This window comes from Vombatus ursinus, unplaced genomic scaffold (genome assembly GCF_900497805.2).
Source record: "Vombatus ursinus unplaced genomic scaffold, bare-nosed wombat genome assembly UNPS02011649.1, whole genome shotgun sequence".
Classification (NCBI taxonomy): domain Eukaryota; kingdom Metazoa; phylum Chordata; class Mammalia; order Diprotodontia; family Vombatidae; genus Vombatus; species Vombatus ursinus.
In genome coordinates, this window is record NW_020951427.1 from 3,256,611 (window position 1) to 3,282,098 (window position 25,488).

The 25,488-nt window shown below is 34.5% G+C and overlaps 1 protein-coding gene across 1 annotated transcript in view; it reads right to left on the reverse strand.

Annotated features, from left to right (window-relative positions):
• The window catches only part of CNTNAP2 (contactin associated protein like 2), a 2,649,987-nt gene that overhangs the window by 2,324,146 nt on the left and 300,353 nt on the right, over positions 1-25,488 (reverse strand). The window lies entirely within an intron of this gene.

Here is a 25,488-nt window from a genome sequence, read left to right on the forward strand (position 1 = left end):
AGATAGATAGATAGATAGATAGATAGATAGATAGATAGATAGATAGATAGATAACGTTTTCTCATTTGAGCCTCACAACAATGCTGTGAGGGAGATGCTAAGCACAATTTAGGAACTTGTTAAAGGTCACATACCTAGTAAATATCTGAGGCAGAATTCTAACTCAGAGCTTCTTAAATTCAAGTCTAGCACTCCATCTACTGAACCATCTAGCTGCTTGAATATGAGACTGAACATCAGTGTGGCTAGAAAAACAGAATGTCATTGTACAGTGCTTAAGAAAGTATACAGAGTCATTGTTGAGAAGATTAACTCAAAACTACTCACAAGGCTTATTCATGGAGGGTAGTTCTCAGGCTACTAAGAAGAAGTTGAAATGATGTGTTCAAAACATGATTTGGAGATAAATTCTAAGAATAAAAAAGAACACTAGGAACCATAAACTTCTGAATTTTCTTTACTTCTTCTTTTAAAATTACAACTTCACCTTACCACAATTGATACTTTAAGAAGAAATGTCACTGGAACATTATACCCCAATTTTTTTTTTTTAATCTTCAAATGTTGCAGTTCTATCTCCTGAATTCTTCAATTACTTGATTATGCTGGTCTGCAAGGACTATGCATGGCCAACTGTTGATTTTTCATTTATTGGATTTTTAGCCCCAAGTACAAGTTACTGATTATTATGAATTGAAATAGCTAGTACATGTAGTGAAATTATATTTTCTTTCTGTCATATGTTGCAAGAACCCAATTAATTTGAAAACTCTAGCAGTAATTGTGTTTAACGGAATTCCACTTTGGGGTTTGCTTCAGGGGGTCTGGGGGATTCTGATCAATGGGCATAGTGATCAAAGAGTCTTTCAAAGAATGATAGTTTCATAGGGGAGAGGGACATGAGAGATTAGCTAGTCTAACCCATTTGTTTCAAAAATGAAGAAACTGAGACCCAGAAGTGAAAGTGACTTCCTTAAGGTCAGAGGGACCTTAAGGAAACCAGAGCCATTACCTAGCCTTTGGACTACAAATTCAGTGCGATCTTCACTGTACTGTACTGTACTGCCTCCTTGGGACTATTTCATAATATTTAACAAAAGTATCTCAAAATAGTGGGAAGAGTTATAGATTTGGACCTCAGTGAGCCTGAGTTCAAATTCTGGCTCTGATATCCTTTTTCATCTTTATGCAAGTAATTTAATCTCAATTTTCTCATCTCGAAAATGAGGTCATTGTAATAGATGGCCTTTTGAGTCACTACTAGCTCTAAATCCATCATTTTATGTTGTTTCTTATTGTAGAACTATAAAAAAAAGAGTTTGTGTAGCTGATTCTTTTGTTATGGTTGGGAATCAAGTTAAACTTCACTGCTCATTGTCTAATAAGTGGATTTTCGAGTCTGTAAATCCATCTCAGCAAGTCTGTGCTTTATGAGTTTGTTTTGAAAAGGTCCATTGGATTCTATCCAGTTCATCTTAAAGTCTCAAAATATCATCTTGGCTTTTTTTTTTTTACATTTGATACAGTTCAGATGGGCCAGCTGAACTGATGAAAGCCATATGTCTATGATGCTGACACTTGCCATTATTTCTCCTTAGCAGGCTTCAAATTACGAACCTAGGAAAAAGCTTTCTAAGCAAGGCATATTGGTCCTATGTCTAGTTTCCAGTGAGACTCTATATAGAAGATTCAAAGGTACAATAAAAGATTCCTCATACTTGGGTTTTGTGCCAGTAACGGTATAAATAAGGCAAACGTTTTTGAAACCCAGAGGAGAATTTGAAGAAAATGAACAAAATACAAAGGACCTACAATATAAATTTAGTATTCCCTGCCCTCAACTCTGATTGCTTCTCATGTCCAAGTCAAAACCAGGCTTTTTTCTTCTCACCTTATAGATTCATTTCAGTATGGATCCCTTCCCCTTTATTTCATTGTGGCTTTCCCCCAAGCCTTCACTTTACCCATGCTGAGCTTGGCTGATGGGACTCTAACATTGGATTGTAAATTTAGAAAACATGACTGGTTAAAGGACATGGGCAGAATTTGTTTTTAAACTCTTCATCATAATGCTGATTAATAAATCAAGAAACTTTTATTAAGCACACACTATGTGCTAGGTACTTTGCTACCTGGAGATGTTTATTGTTCATCCTTCATTCTCAAATAGGACCAATGACATCAGGAGGGTGATGACTTGATTTGCAAGTGAATTTGATTTAAGTGATGGAAGGCTGTGTAAAGTCACTAGCCTCACCCCCTCCTCCAGAGTTATCCCAGTACAGTGGCAACATATAGGTCAGGAGGAATGGTGATGGTCTGGATGCAATGGGAGGCCTTGACCTTTTTAAACTAAGGTCTTTCCCAGGTATCAGTTTGTCTGCAGCAATGCCCATTAAGTAATTAAAGGCTAGATAAGAACTGAGGCAAAAGATGACCTGGTTTTATTCATAAAAAAATCAGTCTTGGGGCAGCTAGGTGGTGAAATGGATAGAACTACGAGCTGTGGAGTCAGAAGGACCTAAGTTCAAATCTGATCTCAGACACTTGACACTTACTAGCTATGTGACCCTGGGCAAGTCACTTAACTCCGACTGCCTCACCAAAAAGTAAGGGAAAAAAAAAAGAATCTGTCTGGGAGGGGTAAGACCCTCAGAGTTTCTAGCCAGAATAGAAACAATTGCTTTTTACACTCTCTCTGAGTCATCAAAACCCAAACAATGAGCTATCTGGAGATATAATTACAAGGAATGAATCAAACCCAACTTTTAAGGAACCTTATATTCTTTTCAATGCATTGAACCTACTGAAGGATCTATTACATGTTACAATTTTTAATGAGTGTAGATGATCACTAATCAAACCTCCTCATTTTACAGATGAGGAAACAAACACCTAAGAGAAATTAAGTGACTTACCCAAGTTCACATAGCTAAATAGTATCATAGATATTTGAACTCAATTCTTCCTTTAAGGTGAGTACATTATCTACTATACCATGCAATAGTATAAGGAATGATAAACATGATGGAAACAGATAAACATGGAAAGACTTTTAAGAGCTGAGGCAGTTAGTCAATCAGCTAGTTGAGTTACTGATTGATGTATAATAAAATGGAGCAAACCAGGAAAATGATACAGATAATACTACAACATGGTAAATGGAACTTATTTTATTTTAAAAAAGGAAGGTAAAGGTCATGCTCTAAGCAGGAAATGACCCTAGTGAAAAGGTATCTCCTTTACTTCCTTGCTTTTCCTTCATTCTTAAATGAAATTTTGGTTAGTTTTGCTTAACTGCTTTTTATTATTTTATTATTATTTTACCCTTTGTTACAAGGTATACTTCACTAAATAGAGAAAGGGAAAGAAAGATATTTGAAAATGAAGGTGATATAAAAACAAAAGGCATCAATAATTTGACAAATCTAATTGATAGATTCACACTAATTCTAACGGACTGATAAGCAAACAGTGCTATCTTAAGCCCTGGAAGATGTTACAACCAGTCAATGATTTGAAGGAATTAGACACTAGGCTTAGAAGTCTCTCTTAGAAGTGTCCAGGAGACTCCTATATCCTGAGGATCAGACATAGTTCATTTCAAGTCGATTCAATAGATATTGAGTGTCAACTATATGTGAGACACTGTATTGGGTGCTATGGACACAAACGTTTAAAAAGAAAATTCCAGCAACAAAGGCACTTACATTCTCCTGAGAGAGGAAGAGGAGACCATAATCTGAGACAAAAGTTAAGCAGGAAGTGATGGGAAGAATGAAGAGATTTGGAAAAAGTATTCTCAGTAAATTGGAAGACACAAATATCTTGAGATGAACGTCAGAGACATCAAAACCATCCCATGTCCTATGGAAATATTGTGAGTGTTTGATGATGAACCACCAGATGAATGACACTAGCCTGGCTATAACTGTTACTTTCACATAATTTAAAAGGCAGTAGTAGTCATTTAAATCCTGAAATCTCAATATCAGAGAAAGCAGGGTGAACCTCAGGGCCTATTTTCAAGTCCCTAGGTTCTAAAGCTTCACCCTATCTTCCTGGTTGTTGTTTTAACTTTTTTTCCAGTCAACAATTTCTGAAATTTTGAATCTATCTCTTGGCCTGATTTTCTTTAAACAATCTTCCAAGAATCATAGCCTGCCCACTATTATCTCTCCCCTCAATCACTATTTTTAATATTAAAATTAAGAGGTTAATTATGTAAACTCTAGCACCTCCTACCACTTGACCAGCTGAGTTGTCTTACTTCAGTGAAAGGTGTTATACAACTCTACTGTAGCATGGATCCATGTGTTGACTCTCCCAGAGGTATTTTTTTAAAAAGTATAGTAATAACCCAAAGGATGGGATTTTAGGTAGTACGGTAAAAAGTTTAAAGCTACTTTTGGCCAATTTGGTGAGAATATTTCTTTTCCGAGTATTTCTTTTCCTAATGAGCTGCAAACAACAATAATAAGTAGGTTAAGTAAAAGTACAAGTGGTACTTATTCCCTTTCCTATGTGAGTTTGACTTTGAAAGTTATCATAATGTCAAGAGAAGAAAGTAAAAAAAAAAAAAAAGTGAGGCTTTCTTTCTACAGGCAGAGTGGGTAGAAATCATTTTAGCCCTGAGGTTGCCTCATGATTTTCCCCAATTTTATGCGACTGTGATTTGTATGGCTTAGGCTCCACAACTGAAATTTTATTTTAGAGCCCAGTGGGAGAAATAACAAAATTAAAAATAAGAAAAACTCCTGAAAAACAGTCAAAGTTATTTTGAACTTTTTCTCAAATTGAATATAAATTGAATCTGGAGCTCCAGTAAAATTTCATTTTTTTCAAAGAGTATTATGTACTATGCTATAAAGAACTCTGGATTCTGAATCTAGAGAAATTAGTTCAGATCTCACTTCTGACACTAGCTGTGTGATCATGAGCAAGTCAAATAAACTCTTATTCTTCATATGACGATTTTACTATGTTCCTCTTAAGACTGTTTTTAAGCTAAAGAAAACTTAAAGGGCTATGTAGAGGTGATTACATGGTAAATAATATCCTAATTTCATTCCTTTTTTTAAAGAAAAATTATAAATACATACTGATGATTACTCTCTGACCTGTGGTACAGAAAAATGACAGAAGGAGTTGGTGGGAGGGAATCACAGATCCTACAGTATATACTTTTATTTTTGAGTATGTAATATATACAATGTACAATTAATTATGTTATATACACATATATAACATATATATAATACACAGAGATATGTATATGCAATGTATTTTTAGCTAAGAATATAATGGTATTTACATATATGTCTGTATGTGTGTATATATACATATATGTATATAGTTGCATATGTATATAAACACTTATTTTTTTTTCCTGAAGCAAAGCAAAAGTCTTGTCTCTATTTGCCAGAAAGCTGGGGAAAAAAAAACAAAGAAATCAAGCAAAATCCCTATTTCTATCAACTCATAGATGGCTTGGGTAGCATTATCAGGATAATAACTGCAGCATGTCATATCTGGTGCCCTAAGGGTAACTTGTTTTGTAGATGTGGAAATGGAAATTAGCAAAGTTAATGACTTCTCCAAGATCGCAAAGGTCATTAGTGACAGAATCATTCAGAAGGCTCACATTCCCTAGATCTTGTACTGGACTGGGGAGTGAAAGAAGTGATATTCAATCCCAGATATTCCCTTACTTATTAGAACCAAAATGTTTGAACTGATTGTGGCTGTTCAGGGACTCTCCCCTCCCCTTTTCAAATGCCATTTTTCATCAGGGTCAGGAAAACCTACCCCAGTGATTTTGCTGCCCTGGTTTCTGAAAGTCCTACACTTGGAAAACTAAAGATAACCTTTTTCACTCCAATCTCTAAGGCTCTGAGCCTATACTCATAGAATGGAGCTTGGAGGTCTCAGGGACAGAGCAGTTTCCCAGGATACTTCTCATACTGTTGATGTTAATTTCTTTTTTTATTTTAAATAATACTTTTTTCCCAATTGCATGTAAAAACAATTTTAACTTTCATTTTAAAATAAAATTTGAGTTCAAAAATTTTTCCCTCCTTCTCTTACCTCCCCCACACCTGAGATGCATCTCAGTGTAGGGGGTGTCCAGGCAACAAGGACCCTAGCCCCAGCACAGGTCAGTCACCAAAGCCCCATGGCCTGGTGCAGCAGGCCAGTGGCACAGCTGGGAGGTTCTGAGGCCCCCAGTCATCCAGTAGAGCACACTAGTGGTCAGGCTCCTGGGTCCTAGGGCAAGAAGTTTGGAACAGTGCCCTTTATATCCCAGGAGCAGAGCTCAACTTGAAAGTCATAAATAAGATAGGCTAGAAGATAAGCAAAAACAGACACAAACAAATAAACAAAAGACATGACCATAGAAAATTACTATGGTGATAGGGAAGATCAAAAAACAAACTCAGAAGAAGACAACAATGTCAAAATATCTACATGTGAAACATGTAAAACCTCAAAGAAAAATGTACATTTTTCTCAGGCCCAAAAAGAACTCTTGGAAGGGCTCAAAAAGAATGTTAAAAATCAAATGAGAGGTAGGTAAAAGAAAAATTGGGAAAAGAAATGAGAGTGATGCAAGAGAATCATGAAAAAAGAGTCAACAGCTTGGTAAAGGAAGCATAAAAAAAATAGAAAAAAAATCACTGAAGAAAACAAGCCCTTAAAAAGTAGAATATGGAAAAGGAGGTAAAAATGTCACTGAAAAAAAATAATTCCTTAAAAACAGAATTGGGGAAGTAGAAGATGACTCTATGAGACATCAAGAATGAAACAAAATAAAAAGGATTAATAAAATGGAAGAAAATGTGAAATATCTCATTGGGAAAAAAATTGACCTTGAAAATTTTCATCAGTTTCATGTAAAGACAATTTTTAACATTCATTAAAAAAATTGAAAAAATTCCAAATTCTCTTACAATAAGCAATTTAATATAGATTTTACATGTTCAATCACACAGAGCATATCGTGAAAGAAGACATAGACCCAAAGGAAAAAATAGCACAACAAATACAGAAAATAAAAAATAGCATGAGTTGATCTGCATTCAGACTCCATCAGTTCTTTCTTTGGAGGTGGATAGCGTTTTGTTTCATCATGAGCCTTTGCAATTGTCTTGAATCACTGTGTTGCTGAGAATAGCTAAGTCATTCACAGTCTATTATCATACATTATTTCTGTTACTGTGTACAATGTCCTTTTGGTTCTGTTTATTGCACTTTGCATCAGATCATAAAAGTCTTGCCTTTGTTCTTTTTTTGAAATTAGACTGCTTATCATTTCTTATAACAGTAATATTTCATTATAATCATTTACTGCATCTACTACTACTTCATATCCTAGAACAAGAGGGTAAAATGGACATTGAAAGAATCCACTGATCACCTCTTGAAAGAGATCCCAAAATGAAAACTCCAAGCTATATTGTAGCCAAATTCCAGAACAATCAGGTCAAGGAGAAAAAACTGCAAGCAGCCAGAAAGAAACAATTCATATTGTGGAGCCACCGTCAGGATTACAAAGAATTTAGCAACTTCTATATTAAAGGATTAGAGGGCTTGAAACATGATATTCTGGATGGCAAAGGAGCTAAGATTACAACCAAGAATCACCCACCCAGAGAAACACTTCAGGGGACAAAATGGATACTCAATGAAATAGAAGATTTCCAAGAATTTCTGATAAACATATCAGAGCTGAACAGAAAATCTGATTTGCAAATACTAGACTCGAGAAGCATAAAAAAAATAAACAGGAAAGAGAAAACATAAGAGATTCCAAAAGGTTAAACTACTTATATCCCTATACAGAAAGATGGTATTTGTAACTCTTAAGAATTGTATCACTTAGAAGAAGTACACATAGATAGAGGGTGTGTATAGTTTGACTCTGATGGGATGATATAAAAAATTAAGGGGTGAGAAAAAGGATTATACTAATTTCTAATGTAAGTAGACAATAGTCAGGGAGATAACACAAAGCATTGTTTAAACAGTATAAATTGTTCTTAAATCACTGCTATACACATTCTTTTTTAGAACCAATTGAAATAGAACCTAATCATTAAATATCTGGCAATATAGTGATTTTATTATTTTCCCAGTGTTTAATAAGGCTCTAACAAATTTAAAATATGGCATACAAGTGATTCTATAAGCAGATATTTACCTTCTAAAGAACATTTAATTCCCAGATAAATTTATAATAATAATTATAAGTTATGCCATAATTTGATAACACAAAATAGAAAATCTCTGCCTCCTGGCACTTTTTCCTTTTACACATTATTTTTCTAAAAACCAGGAGTATTTTCCCCAAATCCTATTTTCTATCAGATGCTTAATTCATTGAACTACAAAAACTATTAATGAATTTATTAACTATGAAGTAGTACTGAAAGGAGATGTTTATTAGCATCCATACAACAAAATATTAAGATATTTTGGACTAAGGAGCAACAATTGGACAAATTGAGTACCCTATTTTCCCCCAAGATGGATTTCTTGTGGGAAGGAGAATTAAAGGGCCAGAAGGAAAGAGACTTTCATATGAAGTATTTTGTGGAGAATAAATAATAAATCCAAACCAAAAAAAAAAAAACAAGAAAATACTGCATATGCAAATCATTTTTCAGGATAAAAATTATATCAAAGTCCATTAATTGAATCTTAGCTCAAACTACAAGCTATAAAGATACTATTAGGGTCCTCTACTCAGTTCCCTGAGAAATAAATGCATTTTCAATTCTACCAACTGCACTAAAAAATATCTATAGGAAACAATGTCAAGTGCAAGATTTATAAGAAATCAAATTAATGGGCTAATTATAAATTGCCCCATAGGTTAAATCATTGTCTTTTCATATTTTCTTCATCCATCTGTTTGACAGAAGAAAGTTTCTTGAATTCTCTTCTTCTAGAAAGAAAAAAAAAGATGCCCAAGAGTTAGAGTTTCTTAACTTGGGGGCCCATGAACTTGCTATTAAAATCTATTGAAACATAATTGATTTCCTTTATAGTGTTTTATAATGTTATTTTGTGCATTGAAAAACATTATTTTGCAAAGGGATCCATAGGCTTCACCAGAGTGCAACAGGGGTTCCTGACACAGATAAAAAGGCTAAAGATCCCTGTTATAATATCACACAAGAAAACAAAGAAAAAATAAAATGTTTCTGCTCTACTCCCAGATTCTCAGTTTAAGGACAGAGCAGAGAATAGTTTGCCTATCAAAGGACAGCTTTTACCCCTTTTAAACAATATTATTTAACAAAATGCTCTAAAAACATTATGTCATAGTGGTCCCAGTAAGCGATGCTTCTCAGGTATGGAGGAATAAGTGGACTTAACTGAAACAGTCAGATTTATGGCTCTTAGCTGAATTGGGTACATAGGTTATCACAGTCCAGCTCTCTCCAAATAATAATCTGTGTCTGAATTCTACTGTCAGTCAATCTGTGTTCCCTCTGTTATGTGCTTCTTTATGTTATGTGGGTTGCTCACAGAAACATAGTATTTGAGCTTGAGATGAAATGTCAAAGGCTATCTAGTCTAATCCATACAAAAAGAGAATCTCTTTGATAATCCTTCCAGGTGGCCATCCAGCTTGTGCTTCAATATCTGGAAGAATGAGGGGGAATCCAATACTTCCTGAAGCAGCCCTTAGTACTTATTGATAGTGTTAGATATCAGGATGCTGGGGCTTTTGGACATCAATCCTATATTGCCTCTTTGAAACTTCTCCTTATTGATTCTGGTACTAATAAGAGCAAATAGCATTAATATAGTGCTTTAAGATTTGGTAAGTGCTTTGCAAATATATCATTTTATCTTCCTAACAATCTTCTAGGGAGGTAGGAGTTATTATATTCCCTATCTTTTATTTGAGGATACTGAATCAGAGAGACGATAAGTGATATTCCCAGGTTTACACAGCTAGTGTCTATGACTGAATTTTAATTCAGGTCTTCCTAATTCCAAGGTCAGTACTATATGCAATGTGGCATCTAGCTGCTAAACAGAAATACGTAGAGACAAACAGAAATGAGGGGAATTCTTCACATATTTGAATAAAATCCTTCACATATTTGAAAATAGCTAAGATGTTTGCCTCTTCAGGTTAAATATATTCTGCTCACCCTTGTATGCTATAGATTCAAGGCTCTGTATAATGATCATTAAATTGTTTGAAATTAAAGTAAAGTGATACACAGACTGATGTAGAGCAGCAGTTCTCAGAGTGTGATCCAAGGATGCTGGGAGGTCCCTGACAGTCTTCCAGGTGGAATGTGAGATCACTTTCCATAATAATACAAAGATTTTGAAATTTCTAAATATCCATAGACATAGCATCCATAAACAAAAGCTCTTTGGGACATCTTCAATATGTTTTAGGAGTATAAAGAGGCCCTAAGACCCAAAAGTTCAAGATGCATTGATTTCAAGGAATTTTTAATTTCCTAATAGTTTGGATTTAGATTGAAATAATATTTTAATAGCATTAATAGATCAATTAAAATAAAGGGAATGACAGTATATGTAAATTTTAACATGTCATTTTTGAGGGGTTATCCATGTCAACAAGATGGGAAAATGTAGGATGCATGAGAATACAGTTAAATGGATTTTGAACTTCTTGGATGACTTACCTAGGTGAGATTGGATTGGACCAAGGAGTAGTTATTAATAAATAAAAGTCTAGAGAAAAATCTCAAGTTGAGCATCTCAAGGACCTGTCCTTGGTCTTGTGATGCTCCAGATTTTTATCAGTGACTCTGAGGAACTTATTTATGACATACTGATAAAACTGTAAATGACATGGAGACAAGAGGGAGAATTAACACTATGGATAACAGTTAGGATACAAATAGCTCTTTATGGGATAAAATGATAAATGAAAAATCTCTGTTTTCTATGGAGTAAGAAACAAGTGCAGAGATATTAAGTGATTTCCCTAAGGTCAAACAGGTAATAAGAATCAGAGCTGGGATTCAGGTCTAGTTTTTCTGATTGCAAATCCAGAATGATGAATACTGCACTCAATTTGCTCAAAAACAAAAGCCTGAGATTTAGTTCTCATCTATAAAACAAGTGGTAGAACAAAATGAACTTTAAGGCAACTCTAATTCTGAAAGTTTCTGCTATTTAGTCCACTAGAATCTAAGCTCTTTGAGGTCAGGGATTATTTTAGGGTTTTTTTGTGTTTATATTTCCAGTGTTTAGCACAAGGACTGCTATAGAGTAAGTGCTCGATCAATGCTGAACAAATATATGCATGGATGGATGGATGCATGGTTGGATTCTGTTTCATTTACACATCTTTTTCTCAGCTAGGCTATCACACTTATAATCATTGGCATTTAAAAGCAAAATTGTAATAGTAACTGAACCATTTCAAGATAAATGAAAAATAAAAGCAAGAAATCTAATGCCTGCTATTCACAGTTTAGTGAAAAATAAACCAAAACAATAAAACAGCTATGAAATGTCCCACTGATATCATAAAAGCATATTGTCAAAGAAGAAATGAGATAAAATAAATTTCATTCTTTTCTCTTATGGTATGTACTTAGAAAAGAAAAGTAAAATTAGGGAAAAACAACAGCCAGGCAAATTTTGAACTTAGAGAATTAAAAGAAATCATAAAAAAAAAAATGAATTGCCCTTAGAAACACAACCAAATTCATTAATTTGTGGCCTTCATATTTTCCATAGGAAATACTTTTTACAATATCTTAAAATTACTGGGAAAATATAACTTTTTAACTTGATGGTTTCTGCCGGCCATTGTAGCAAAATTCCTCTAAAATAATTTTTGGTCAAGCTAATCAGTGTGATGAGGTAATTGGCCAAAACCAACAGGGGAGAGAACTCAGAAAATTAGGAGATTTTCAAGCACAGCTCAGCCATGATACAAGAGCCCTAGGATAGATATGTTCTCAGTTGCTATTTACTTATCAAAGCAAGCTTTAGGCTTCCCAACTTTTGCCCTGAAAAATGGTACTATAAGATTATAGTATATTAAAAACAAACCAAAGCAAAACAACTAAACTCAACCTTGGTGTGATGTTAAATCTAATTCCCTTAGAGGTCAAAATTCACCCTCAAACTGAATTATTGTTTTTCTTTTCCCCTAGGGGTTTATATATTAGGATTGAAGTCTAAAACTCTAGGCTATTTCTGCCCCAGAAAAGTAAATCATATTATATTTTGACAGAAATGTTTTCCTATCCCAGAATCAGAGATTTAAAACCAAAATGTCAGTGTTTTCTCAGGTGTTTTTATAAATGAAGCTATTTCCAGTTATTAACAGTGTTAGAAGTAGGGAAAGTATAGATACACAGAACCCCTAAACCTCCTAGTCTGACCAGTAGTTTCAATGTTATTTGCCTTTCATTGGAGCAGTTCCTAAAGAACTTTTGAACTTGACTCACAATGTGCTACTGCAAGGTGAATTGTCTGGTTTTTTTTTAATTCACAAAATTCAATGCTACACAAAGAATTAAACAGTTATTACATAGAAGACCCTATACTGACATACACACTTTCCAGATAGAAACAATACAGATTTCAGTTCTCAAGGAGTTTACCTCCTAGGAACAGGGCTAAGTGATCAAGATGAGGAAAAGATACAGCATCAACACAAACACAATTATGATAAAAGTAGAATGCAGCAGAGGTTAAGAAGGGGATGAGGGTCTACACAAAATGTGTTAAGAAATATGAAGAGAACACCTTCAATTGCGAATTCAATAAAGAAGAGAGCGCTTGATTTGGTCTGAAAGGCAAAAAGACAGGTGTGGCAGGAGTTTATTTGAGGCAGAGAACAGTCTGCATAAATGTAGAGATGTGAAAGAGGTCTGAATGGTATCAGGGAAAGACTAGTAGTATACTTTGACTGAAAAGTAGAATAAATGAAGCAGACAAATTCAAAACATTTTGAAAGGTGGGTTGGAATCAAATTGTAGAATGATTTAAAATATATTGAAAGGGTTTGTATTTTATCCAGTAGGTAAGAAGCCAGTGAGATACATGGTCAGTTCTGTATATTAGGACAATTATTTTAGTGAGAATAATAATAATAGTAACAATGATAATGACAACAATAATAATAACTAGCATGTATATAACATTTAAAAGTCTGTAAATCAGTTTATGATTAATTGGGGCAGCAGGGTAGCTGAGTGGATAAAATGCCAAGCCTGGAGTCAAGAAGACATCTTTCTGAGTTCAAATCTAGACTCAGATACTTACTATCAATGTGACCCTGGGCAAGTCACTAAGCCCTGTTTACCTCAGTTTCCTTATTTGTAAAATGAGATGGAGAAGGAAATGGCAAACCATTTCAGTATCTTTGCCAGAAAACCCCAAATGGGGTCATGAAGAGTCAGACACGACCGAAAAAAAGATGACAATCAATTTATAAATATTTTAATTTATCCTTACAAAAACCTTGAGAGTTAGATATTATTATTATGTCCATTACATAGATGAGGAAACTGAGGCAGATAAAGATCAAGAGACTTGCCCAGCATCACACAGCTAATAAGCGTCTGAGGCCGGATTTGAATTCCAGTCTTCCTAATTCCAAGTTAACACTATCCTGTGCATCAACCAGCTACTCTCCTGAACTGGAAAGAATGGAAGCAGGGAGGTGAGTTAAAAATTATAGCTATCCCTTCTACACTGCAACTTTCCCCATCATAATTTTGATATATTGCTGATGAGCATAAATAATTAAATGGGAATTTTGAGGGAGTTTTGCAGAAGCTACAGATGACATACAAAGGCCAGCAGATGACACAAAAAAGTTGAGAAACTGAGCAATGCACAAAATATATGCATATAATTGTATAATATCAATCCAAAATTTACAATAAGGTACAGTAAACACTCCATAAAAGAAAAAGAAAAAAGTCAGACTTCTCTGCTGCAAGGAGAGGGCAAAAAATTTATGCGGATTTTCCAGATTGATGGGACACCACACACCTACCTCTCATGATTTGGGAAGGATATCTGTTCTACAATAATCTAATCAAAAGGTGATGAGAGTCTAAATTAGAATGTTATCAACATGAGTCAAAATAAGTAAACAGATATATGATGTGACATTTGGTAGAAGGAGAGAGAATACTTAGAACTTGGGCATCAAGAAATGTTTCTCGGCAGCTAGGTGGCGCAGTGGATAGAGCACTGGGCATAGAGTCAGGAGGACCTGAGTTCAAATTCAGCCTCAGACCAAACACCTGACACTTACTAGCTGTGTGATCCTGGGCAAGTCACTTAACCACAATTGCCTAAAAATTTTTTTTAAAAATTAAAAAAAAAGAAATGTTTCTCAGAGAAAATTACATTTGTTAAGGCTTGAGGAAAGGTAGAGACTCTAAAAGTGTGTGCTAATCCAAAAAAGATGTAGACATTAGTTTGCCATTATTATTACTATTGTTATTAAAAGAGAAAAAAATGCCATCTCCCCCATATTTACATATTAAAATAACACCATCCAAATTAAAACACCATTATTCGTCAATAATTTAACAAGCAAATGAAGTGTACTTATTATTTGTCTCCCTCTAAGAAACAGCACTAAGCTAAATGACTCTGAAGAATCCCAACTATCATCTTGTCCCACCATTTAGACATGTCTATGTTGAATTATTGACTTAAGACGATTTAAATAGATGTTAATTTACGATTTACCTCTTTTCTAATAGTGAAATCAACTGAATCAAGACTGAGGAAAGGATGTTAATAAAATACAAAGTTTTAAAACTAAACTATTTTTGCAAAATAAATGTGCTAATCTTTCTTCAGTGATTCTTTTTATCACGTTTGTTCCACAAACTGGTTTATTTGACTTCATTGTTCACACACATCCAAAACCTGTTCATCTATTAATAATTGCCTAATCAAGTGAATCTTAATTGCATTATACTATGAGAGCTGTTGATGAAGCCTAATAACTCTGAATTAGAACTGATAATGTGAGAACTCTAATTAATATTTGAAATAAAAATCATGAGGTTTTTTTTACATGAACAGCATATGTTATGATCTCATCTCAGCAACTTTATTTGAAAATCAAATATCAAAGTTTAATTTTCTTATTTTATGTAAAATAGTTGAAAAAAATAAAATTAAAATTTTGGGTTGCTTAAGAAAGTTGTGGTAATAATCATAACCTACAATACAATTTTGTGGCATTTTGAAACAATATCCATAGACATCCTTGATTTTTTTAAGCACACAAGAGAACATGGCATAGGATAATTTAAAGCATCCTAGTTGAGAGTATTGAGGCAGAGGGTAAAGAGTACAAATCCAGAGGGCGGTGAAAATGTAGTGTAGGGTTTTTTTGAATTTAATTTATTTATTTTTAGTTTTCAACATTCACTTCCATAAGATTTTGAGACTTAAATTTTCTCCTCCTCCCACTTCTTATCCCCCCAAGACAGCATACAATCCAATATAAGCTCTATGTACACATTCATGTCAAGCATATTTTCCCATTACTCCTGATATAATGAACAATTAGAACTAATGGGAGGAACCACAAGAATGAAGCAATAAAACAAAACAACAATGGAAAAAGAGAGCAAATAGTATACTTCCATCTGCATTCAGACTCCATATTTCTTTCCCTGGATGTGGTTAGCAATTTCCATCATAAGTCTTTTGGAGTTGTCTTAGATGCTTGCGTTGCTTCAAAGAGCCAAGTCTATCAAACTCAGTCATCCCATAATTGACTGTTACTGTGTACAGTGTTCTCCTGGTTCTGCTCATTTCACTCTGCATCAGTTCATGTAAGTCTTTCCAAGTTTTTTGAAGTTTGCCTGCTCATCATTTCTTATAGCACAATAGCATTCCATTACACTTATATACAATAACTTGTTCAGCCATTCCCCCATTCCCTCAATTTCCAATTCTTTGCCACCACAAAAAGAGCTGCTATAAATATTTTTGTACATGCAGGTCCTTTTCCCATTTTAATGATCTCTTTGGGTTACAGACCTAGAAGTGCTATTGCTGGGTCAAAGAGTATGAACAATTTTATAGCCCTTTGGGCATAGTTCCAAATTGCTCTCCAGAATGGCTGTATCAGTTCACAACTCCACCAACAATATATTAGTGTACCATTTTTCCCACATCTTCTCCAACATTTATCATTGTCCTGTTTTGTCACATTAGCCAATCTGATAGGTGTGATGTGGTACCTCAGAGTCATTTTGATTTGCATTTCTCTAATCAATAGTGATTTAGAACATTTTTTCATATGACTATAGATAGCTTTAGTTTCTTCCTCTGAAAACTGCCTGTTCATATCCTTTAACCATTTATAAATTGGGGAATGAATTGTATTCTTATAAATTTGACTCAGTTCTCTATATATTATAGAACTGAGGCCTTTATCAGAGACACTGGTTGTAAAATGTCTTTCCTAGTTTTTTGTTTCCCTCCTAATCTTGGATGCATTGGCTTTATATGTGCAAAAAACTTTTCAATTTAATGTAATCAAAATTGTCCATTTTGCATTTCATAATGTTCTCTATCTCTTGTTTGGTCATAAATTCTTCCCTTCTCCATAGATCTGAAAGGTAAACTATTCCTTGCTCTTCTAATTTGCTTATAGCATCAGTCTTTATATCTAAATCGTGTATCCATTTTTACTTTATCTTGGTATAGGGTGTAAGATGTTGGTCTATGCCCAGTTTTTGCCGTACATTTTCCAGTTTTCCCAGCAGTTTTTGCTAAATAGTGATTTCTTATCCCTGAAACTGGAGTCTTTGGATTTATCAAATAGTAGATTAATATAGTCGTTGCCTGTTGTGTCTTGAATACCTATCCTATTTCACTGATTCACCACTGTATTTCTTAGCTAGTACCAAGTAGTTTTGATGAGTGCTGCTTTATAATACAATTAAAGATCAGGTACAGCTAGGCCACCTTCCCTTGCATTTCTTTTCATTAGTTTCTTTGATATTCTGGACTCTTTGTTCTTCCAGATGAATTTTGTTACTGTTTTTTCTAGCTCTATAAAATAGGTTTTCTGGTAGTTTTATTGGTATAGCACTGAATAAGTAAATTAATTTAGGTAGAATTGTCACTTTTGTTATATTAGTTTGGCCTACTCATGAGCAACTGATATTTTTCCAATTATTTAGATCTGACTTCATTTTTGTGAAAAATGTTTTGTAATTGTGTTCATGTAAGTCAAGGGCTTTGAAAATGTAAGACACAAGGTCATGGGAGTAAGTGAAAAAAATCAATCAGTCAATTAACTTTGCTCATGTAACTTTATTTAGGAAGCTAATTATTAGATAAATTACTAGTTACAGAAACTAAGGCCAGTATATACAAAAAAAAATGAGACTAGAAGGTAATCTATGATGATTCCTTTGGATTTGAACATCCTCTATTCAAAGTTTGGAAATTGAAATAATTTTGCTTGGAATTCATGCAAATTCATCTTGCTCTTTTGAGGACATATCATTATTTACTAAAACCCTGGTCCAAGCTCTGTGTCTGCCACTAGTAATTCTCTCACCTTTGTCCCAGATTCTCCACTGCTTGGACAATAGTATGTTCAACTGAAGCTGTTTGAAGTACAACTTCTGTTGTCCCTGTGACAATTACCTATTCTAATTGACTGTAACATTACCCTATTGGTAATAAAGCCAAATTCAAATGGAGAATTGTATCTTTGCAAGTTTATACCTTTATTACCTCTCTGAATAAAAGTTTACTCTAAGATACCTTCTCAATGAATGCATCAATCAATTATTATTATGTATTTATTAAGTACCTACTGTATGCCAGGCATATATGGTTTTATACCTCCTCTGTACATGATACATAAGTTTATATTTATGTGGCTAGTTTACACACTTGGCTGTCTCCTTGAGCCTTCATATTTTATTCAGTGTCTCTTACTCAAGGTATCCTAGCCATCACTTGCTATTAGTATGAGGTTTAAAATGATAATATGGCTAAATTACTTTGTATATTTTCAACTCCATCTATGTGAATAAGTCCTCCAGAGAACCAAGTGGTCCACAACAGAATTTGTAGTTCTCTTAATAACCTGAGACCTTAAGATGTACTGGAGTGTTGCAGTGAACAGTGGCGACAGCAGCCCCAGATGACTAAGATAAGAGGTGACTCTGTCAGGGGAATTTCCCAAGTGAAAGAATACATTTCTGGACAACTCCAAAGACAAATTGAGTATGACATAGCTGGATGGTCATGCATGCCTCACTCTTACTGATACATTCTTTGATTTGCTTCAGTGTTCCTCTCATGGGAAGATAGCCATCAAAAATATGTTGACAGATTCTTTATCAAGGTCCCTCATTCCAGAAGAGAATCCTTCAACTTAGCTAGCTATTTTCTCCAAAAAAGAAATTTTCTTTTGACACTGTCTCTCCCCCATGTGCTTGGTATAAGACATCAGCTATAACAGAGGTGTCAAATATGTGAACCACCTACACACTGCAACACTTCCAAGTGTAGTCTGAATCATATTAAATTAAGACTGGGAAATATTTAGCAAGACAAATTAAAAAATGCAATAAAATAGATAATATTAGTATGTGGTTTTCCAACTCAATATGCAGCTCACAAGAATAAATATATACAGTTTAGTGGCCTTCATTTCTATTTGAGTTTGACACCACTGATCTATACCACGCAAAACTCATAATTAGAATGCAGAGATCAATGTAAAGAACTCTTCCTAATATCATTGTCTATGACTTGGTAATTAAGCCCCAAGGAATTGCTTGAGGAACAAAATAAGTGATTTGTTGACACTCACATAGCTACTAAGTTTCACAGATGGGATTTGAACCCATGTCTTCCTGGTTCTAAGCCCAACTGTCTATCCACCACAGTATGTTGCCTCTATATAGAACATTTATGGAATGGAAACATTCAATGAAAAGAAAAAATAAAAGATGGTAGGGAGGAAAGGTTAATAGAGGGCCTCTTTCTGGCATTTTGTAAGCCTTACACAATCTGATTCCAACTTTCATTTCCCAACATATCGCATATAATTCTACTTCATGTGCACATAGGTCCAACCAGGTTGATATTCCTCAGACACAGCACTCCATTACCATCTCCTTCCCTTTGCACTGGTGTTCTCCCATGCCTGGCATGTACTCTCTCCTTATTTCTTCCAATTAGACTCACTAGTTCCTTCAAAGCTCAGATCACGTGCTTTCTGCTAATATCTATAACCCTGGGACAGACCCTCCTTATTTCATACCTGATTACTGCAATAGTTTTTTTTTTGGTCTTCCTTATCTCACCCCACATCAGTCCATCCTCCAACCTACTACTAAAGTGATTTTCCTAAATGAAGGTTAGACTATGTCACTCTACTACTCAATAAACTCCAGTGGCTCCCTGTTATTTTAGGATCAAATATAAAATTCTACTTCACAAATCTCTTACCTTGTTTAAGAGATTCAGTAGCAATGACTTCCTTTCCAAAGTCAATTACAAGAGATTGTCCTGACCTAAAAACAATTACTGAATATCTCTGAGCAAAGTCACAAGTTAGTCTATTTTCACTCCAAAATGTTTATTTCTCAATTGAAGACATGGCAAACAAGTTTCACATACAATATTAGTGAGGAAGTTGTGCTGAAAAAAGGTAATAAAGACTACAAGTATTACATTGAAGAAGAAGCTTGAGAACAGAAAAATTTTTATCACTGCAAGAGACATCCTCCCAGCCCCTTTGAATGAACATCTTGCACAATCCAAGTTGACCCATTTACCTAGAAATTCCCAAGAAATTTTAAAGATTTTCTCCTTTATTTTCTATACTTCTATGTTACTAATATTTTATAAAAATAATTTTCTTTTGTTTTACTTTGGTGAGGGAAAGAGTAGAATCTTTAATGGGTCAAAGCAAATTTAATGTAAATTAAGTTACACTAAGCCATTTATTGCTCACATTTTCATTTAAATTTATTTTCCTTTTTTCCCTATTTGGGTATCGTATGTTAAGTTGTGCTATGTACAAGATAGTGGTTTAAATATAATAAATACATTATATATTTTAATGATGAACTATGTTTAAGAAGTGGTATGAAGGATTTCACTGAAGAAAAGTATGATTAGAAAAGAATGTTTGGACATTTATATGGTGAAAAACATAGATAAGAAATGGATAAGGAGAGTATTGACCTACTACTTACACAATATAAGAAAACTTAGAAAAAGGCTTTCCATATTTTGGGTGGTTTATTTGTGGAACATATGGAAGAACATAGAAAAGACTCAAATGGGATGAGAAGATATGGATGGGTTTTAGTTTTTACTAATGTGGATTAAAAGTACCTGTGGTGATAAGATCATGGATTCTTTGAAGTATTATAATGTTTCACATAAATAAATGTTATATGTATATATATATATAGTATAATTTATGCATACACACATATATACATATATATATACATATACATATGTGTGTATATATATACATATATATATATACACATATGTATATATATATAAGGTACTTACTTTGTGCCAAGCACTAGGTTAAGCAATGCTGGCATTTTCCTAATTTTTAAATACCAATCTTAAGGCTGAAAATTATACTGCCTCTAACTGGCAACATCAACTTACATATCACTGGTGACAGTAAATAAGGAAAATGATATACTGTGAAGAGATTTTCCAAAGTTCCCAACTTACAAAAAAAAATAAAAGTAATGGAAACATCATATAATCATTTTAACATTTGGAATTGTCAAAGTGATGTACTTCTAAAAAACAGACAAGTGAAAGAAAAATACATTTAATTCTGCATGTCTGAAAGAGGTAAGTGGTAGTGTAGGTTCCCATATCTTAAATGAGGTTTTCCTTATTCTAGGCAGTTTTGTGGACTAACCCAATATGTTAATTAAGTGGTTCCAACCATAATGACTAACCACAATATTACTGTAACTATCAGTTGGCTATTAGTTGTTTCTAGTACTATCCACAGAAGAACAAGCAACCTATTTAACTGTGTACCTTTCTCTTCACTGTTGGTGAACCTTGCAATAAAAATTGATGCAAATGAAAACTGTCAGTAGAGTAATGAAATATGGTGACCAAGTGATAGGAGTGAGTTTGGGGAATCAGAGATCACCAGGTTCAAGTGCAGTATTTAAACTGCTGGTTTTACCATTTACAAGGAGTTAATGAAATGGAAACTGATAAGACATTTATCAAAACAAAATTGATAGGAAGTGCTATGCATTTCACAGTCTTTTTACTAAGTGTTTGTTGCCCTTAACGACTTAGAGAATGGGAAATCAGGGGTCCCACTCAGCTCGGTTTATGCTTCTGCTTTCAAGTGTTTTAGCTATGTCAAGGCTGCTAGACCAAGTATTTTCATGGAGACAGGTTTTGCTTCAATGAGCTTACCTCTTTTTACCTCAATAAGCAGAAATTATTTCTATATTGTATCACACTCTATTAGCATGGGTTTAAAAGGGAATTAACTCCCTGTTAATTAGCCCAGGAGGAAAAGGGACAATTAACTTTAAATGCAATGCTTGCAGTGTTTTACCATACAAAAATATAAATATGTATACATGTATAATATTTCTTGGTTGTTTTCCTCAAAGAAGCTCAAGTAATTTTTAAAAGTTCAGCAGGAGAATTCACATGCTTTGGCTTCTCCCTGCAGACCACCTCGGTAAACCATCTGGCCTCAAGCCAAACCTTTATTTTAAAACACTCAACCTCTCTTCTTTGCCAACTAAAAAACAGAAAGGTAACCAGGGTTTCTCCATTATTTACTAGAAGGATATGTACATTTTATTGGTTATTCCCACTATATCCTCAAACTTGAGTAAAATTAAGTAGATATTGATGTCCATTAACGCAGGTATGGGAACCTGTGGCCTCAGGGCCACATGCGGCCTTCTAGGTCCTTGGGTACAGTTTTGACTGAGTTCAAGTTTTACAAAACAAATCCTTTTATGAAGGGGATTTGTTCTGTAAAGTTTGGATTCAAAGGACCACACTTGAGGACCTAGAGGGCCACATGTGGCCTCGAGGCCACAGGTTCCCCACCCCTGAGTGGCCCAGCATCACAACACATTAAATTTAATGTATTAATAAATTACCAAATAAGTCTGAGGCTTCAAAGTCTGCATCGAGGTCCTAACTCCAGATCTATAGCTCTGGTTACCACATACTATCCTGCTTTTCTACAATTGAAGAAATGGTATTATACAATGCATAATAATAACACTAATTTGACAAAATTCATAATTAGAACTTAGATGTGTACTTTCCTCCCAAAAGTGAGGGACTTGAGAAGTAGTCAGAGTAGGAGTAGTAGGAGTAGTAGTAGGAGGAGGAGGAGTTTAGAATAAAATAGAATAGAATTTGTCTGCTTGAGATCGTGAAGGATAAAAAATAACATTAATAACACATGATTCTTGTTCTCAAGCAGCTTGTGATGTAATTGGATGTATATGGTAAGGCATTTGACAGACCATTTTTTTAAATTGCGGAAAGGTAAGAGCACTTTAAGTGGACTGTCAATTAAATAAAAGTTATTGCTATGACATGAAGAGACAAAAAAGTTAACATTAGGCTGAAGTAAATGAAGACAGTGTTCAGAAAGAGGGAGGTAACAGTTTTGCCATATTCTGTCTTCCTTCAACCTCACCTGAAGCATCATATCCAAATCTAGGCACTACATTTTGAGAAGACCGCTCAAGAAGTGATAGGCAAGGATACATATAGGGGGTTTTATGTCTCTGGTGGTCTTCAAGTAGAGGCTGGAAGATCATTTGTCTGTGATGTGATAGGAGTGATTACTATTCATATTTGGGTTTGCTTAAATAACCCATGAGATTCCTTCTAAACTCTGAGGCTCTGTAAAACTATATAATATTCATTTAGGCTGTCTAAGTCTCTGGGATAAGCATAAGTCTTCAGGAAACTTCTTTAGAACTCAATCATTATGGGATTGGGTATAAATTCTCTTCCTTCACTGAGCAAAGTTTACTAAATCCTCTCACAGCGTGGGAGAACTTTACTCACATGCTGCCTCTGTTCATATAAAACCAAAGTTGTGAGTGCATCAAATCCATTTTTAAGCAGTCTTTTTATACAACCTTAGCTGGGACCCTGAAGAAGAGATTTGAGTAAGAATTTTTAAAAATGAGATAGGGACTAAGTGGCATACATAAACTACATGTTTAAACTAAAAGAAGAATAAATATTGTATTATGCCTCTACTGAAATTTCCCACAGCTTACTTGTGCCAGAATTGTGATTCATCAGTGGTCAAGATCACCTTGTGAAAAGATTCTTCCATCCATGCAAATTTACCTCCTCCACTAAAACTTCTAAATTTAGAAATTTGACTAGGAAACTGAGAGATGCAATTGTCCAAGGTCCACACATTCAGCATGTGTCAGGGATGAGACTTGAACCCTGAGCCAAGAGCTCTATCCTCTATAGTACACACTCTCTAATTATATTTCAAATGCTCAGTGCCATAAAGAGGATAGGGTTGCTTGCTATTTGTCCTTTATTCTTGAAGAGAACCACATCAGGAAGGTGATGCCATGTCATGCAAGTGAATTGGATTTAAATGAGGAAGGGCTGTGCAAAGTCACCAGCCTTAATTTCACCCCCACAACTGTGTGGGTCCAGTGGCCAGATATAGATTCGGACAACTGGAGATGGTCCTGGATTTAATAAAGAATCTTGGCCTTTTCAAGCTAAGTGATTGCCCCTGGAATACGGGTGAATAGCCTAAAGCAGAATCCTGAGGCCTATGTGTACCCCAGGTATTCTACTCCCTCCAGTGGTCTCTGAAGTGTCTGATCATACACCATTCTGAGGTTTCCTACACCAAAGGTCTCAGTATCTCAAACTTTCTCCCTTGTCCATTTTTCCTAGGTCCTGGAATTATTAGAAGATGGATAGAAGCCTTTGTCATAATTTTAGAATACATTCTAACTTTGAAGTGATATTATACAGTAGATATTCCTATATTCCCCAAAATCCATGGAAGCTAAGTAGGATGTTTCTTAAAATATCTAATTCTACCACACTGACGAAAATTCTCAAATTCATTCCTTCAATCAAGGCCTAATATGGAGACTGACACCTTGTGGATTCCTTAGTTAATTTCTATTTGGGAGGATTAAATACAGAAGCTATTTCCATAGCCAATATGACTCTCACACACCTAAATGTCACCCAGTTGTTATATTTATCAAATTACTAGGTAGGGAAGTATGATAAAGCAACAAAATTTTGTAGTTCATTTCCCCAGTGAAAAAAAATATATCTATCATTTAAATTTCAAGCAAACATATAAACATTGAAAAGTTCATTAAGGAAGGTAAGAATGTTGCCTTGGATTCAAGAGGTTAGGTTACATATATTTATTTACTCAATAAATATTTATTGTGTACCTACTGTGAGGCACTGTTTTAGATGCTATGTGGGAAATGTTTTTTTATAAACATCATTTTATGTTTACAGAGCCCTTCACATGAATGTTACAATAAGAATATGATAAAATTCAACAAATTCATTTTGTTTCTAGGAGACAGATGAGTGGATTTTGAAAGAAGTGGAGGGGAGGAGAGGGAAAGAGAGAGGAATGGAAGGGAAGAAAGGGGTAGAGATGGGTAATATTTCTTAGATGAAGGTTTCCAACTTCAAACTGAAGTCCAAACAAGGGTCTACACAAGACTTTGAAGCTTTCTTTGCCAACAGCACTTCCTGTCCCTCTTGGCAAAATGTAGAGTGTACCAGGAAATAAGGCAAGTGAAGACTAATCTCTGTCTCTGTCTCTGTCTCTGTCTCTCTGTCTCTGTCTCTGTCTCTCTCGCACACACATACACACACACACACACACACACACACACACACACACACACACCCCACCCACAAACATCCCCATTATGGCATCTACAGAATGGCAGAATGGTACTGAGGTATGGAGTGATATAATTTTCTTTTTCTTTCAATTTTTGATAGTCAAATCAATTCTTTTTAATATGCCCTGGTGAGAGGATGTTTGTTTCTGTAGTAACAGGTAAACTTTACCAAAATTACCAGATATCATGAGGATTTCAAAAAGCCTTGGATTTGTTTTACCCTATAATAAAATGCTCTTACCTTCAGGAAACTATGTCTTATAGATGGTTTTGTGGATATTTACTTTACATATTATATCAATATTATTGTAAAGAAAATTAAGGCAATGGAAAAAAATTTTCTTTAGTTTTACTTTCATTTAGATTAGTTTGTCTAATATATAGGAAATTCATACTCACTAAAATATTGTCATTCAATTTGATAAGCATATACTAAGTGCCTATGACTATGCTTACAAATTCAAGAATGAAACATACCCTGCAAAAAAAACTTACATTCTACCTGGAATATATCATGTATATACAAAGTAATTAA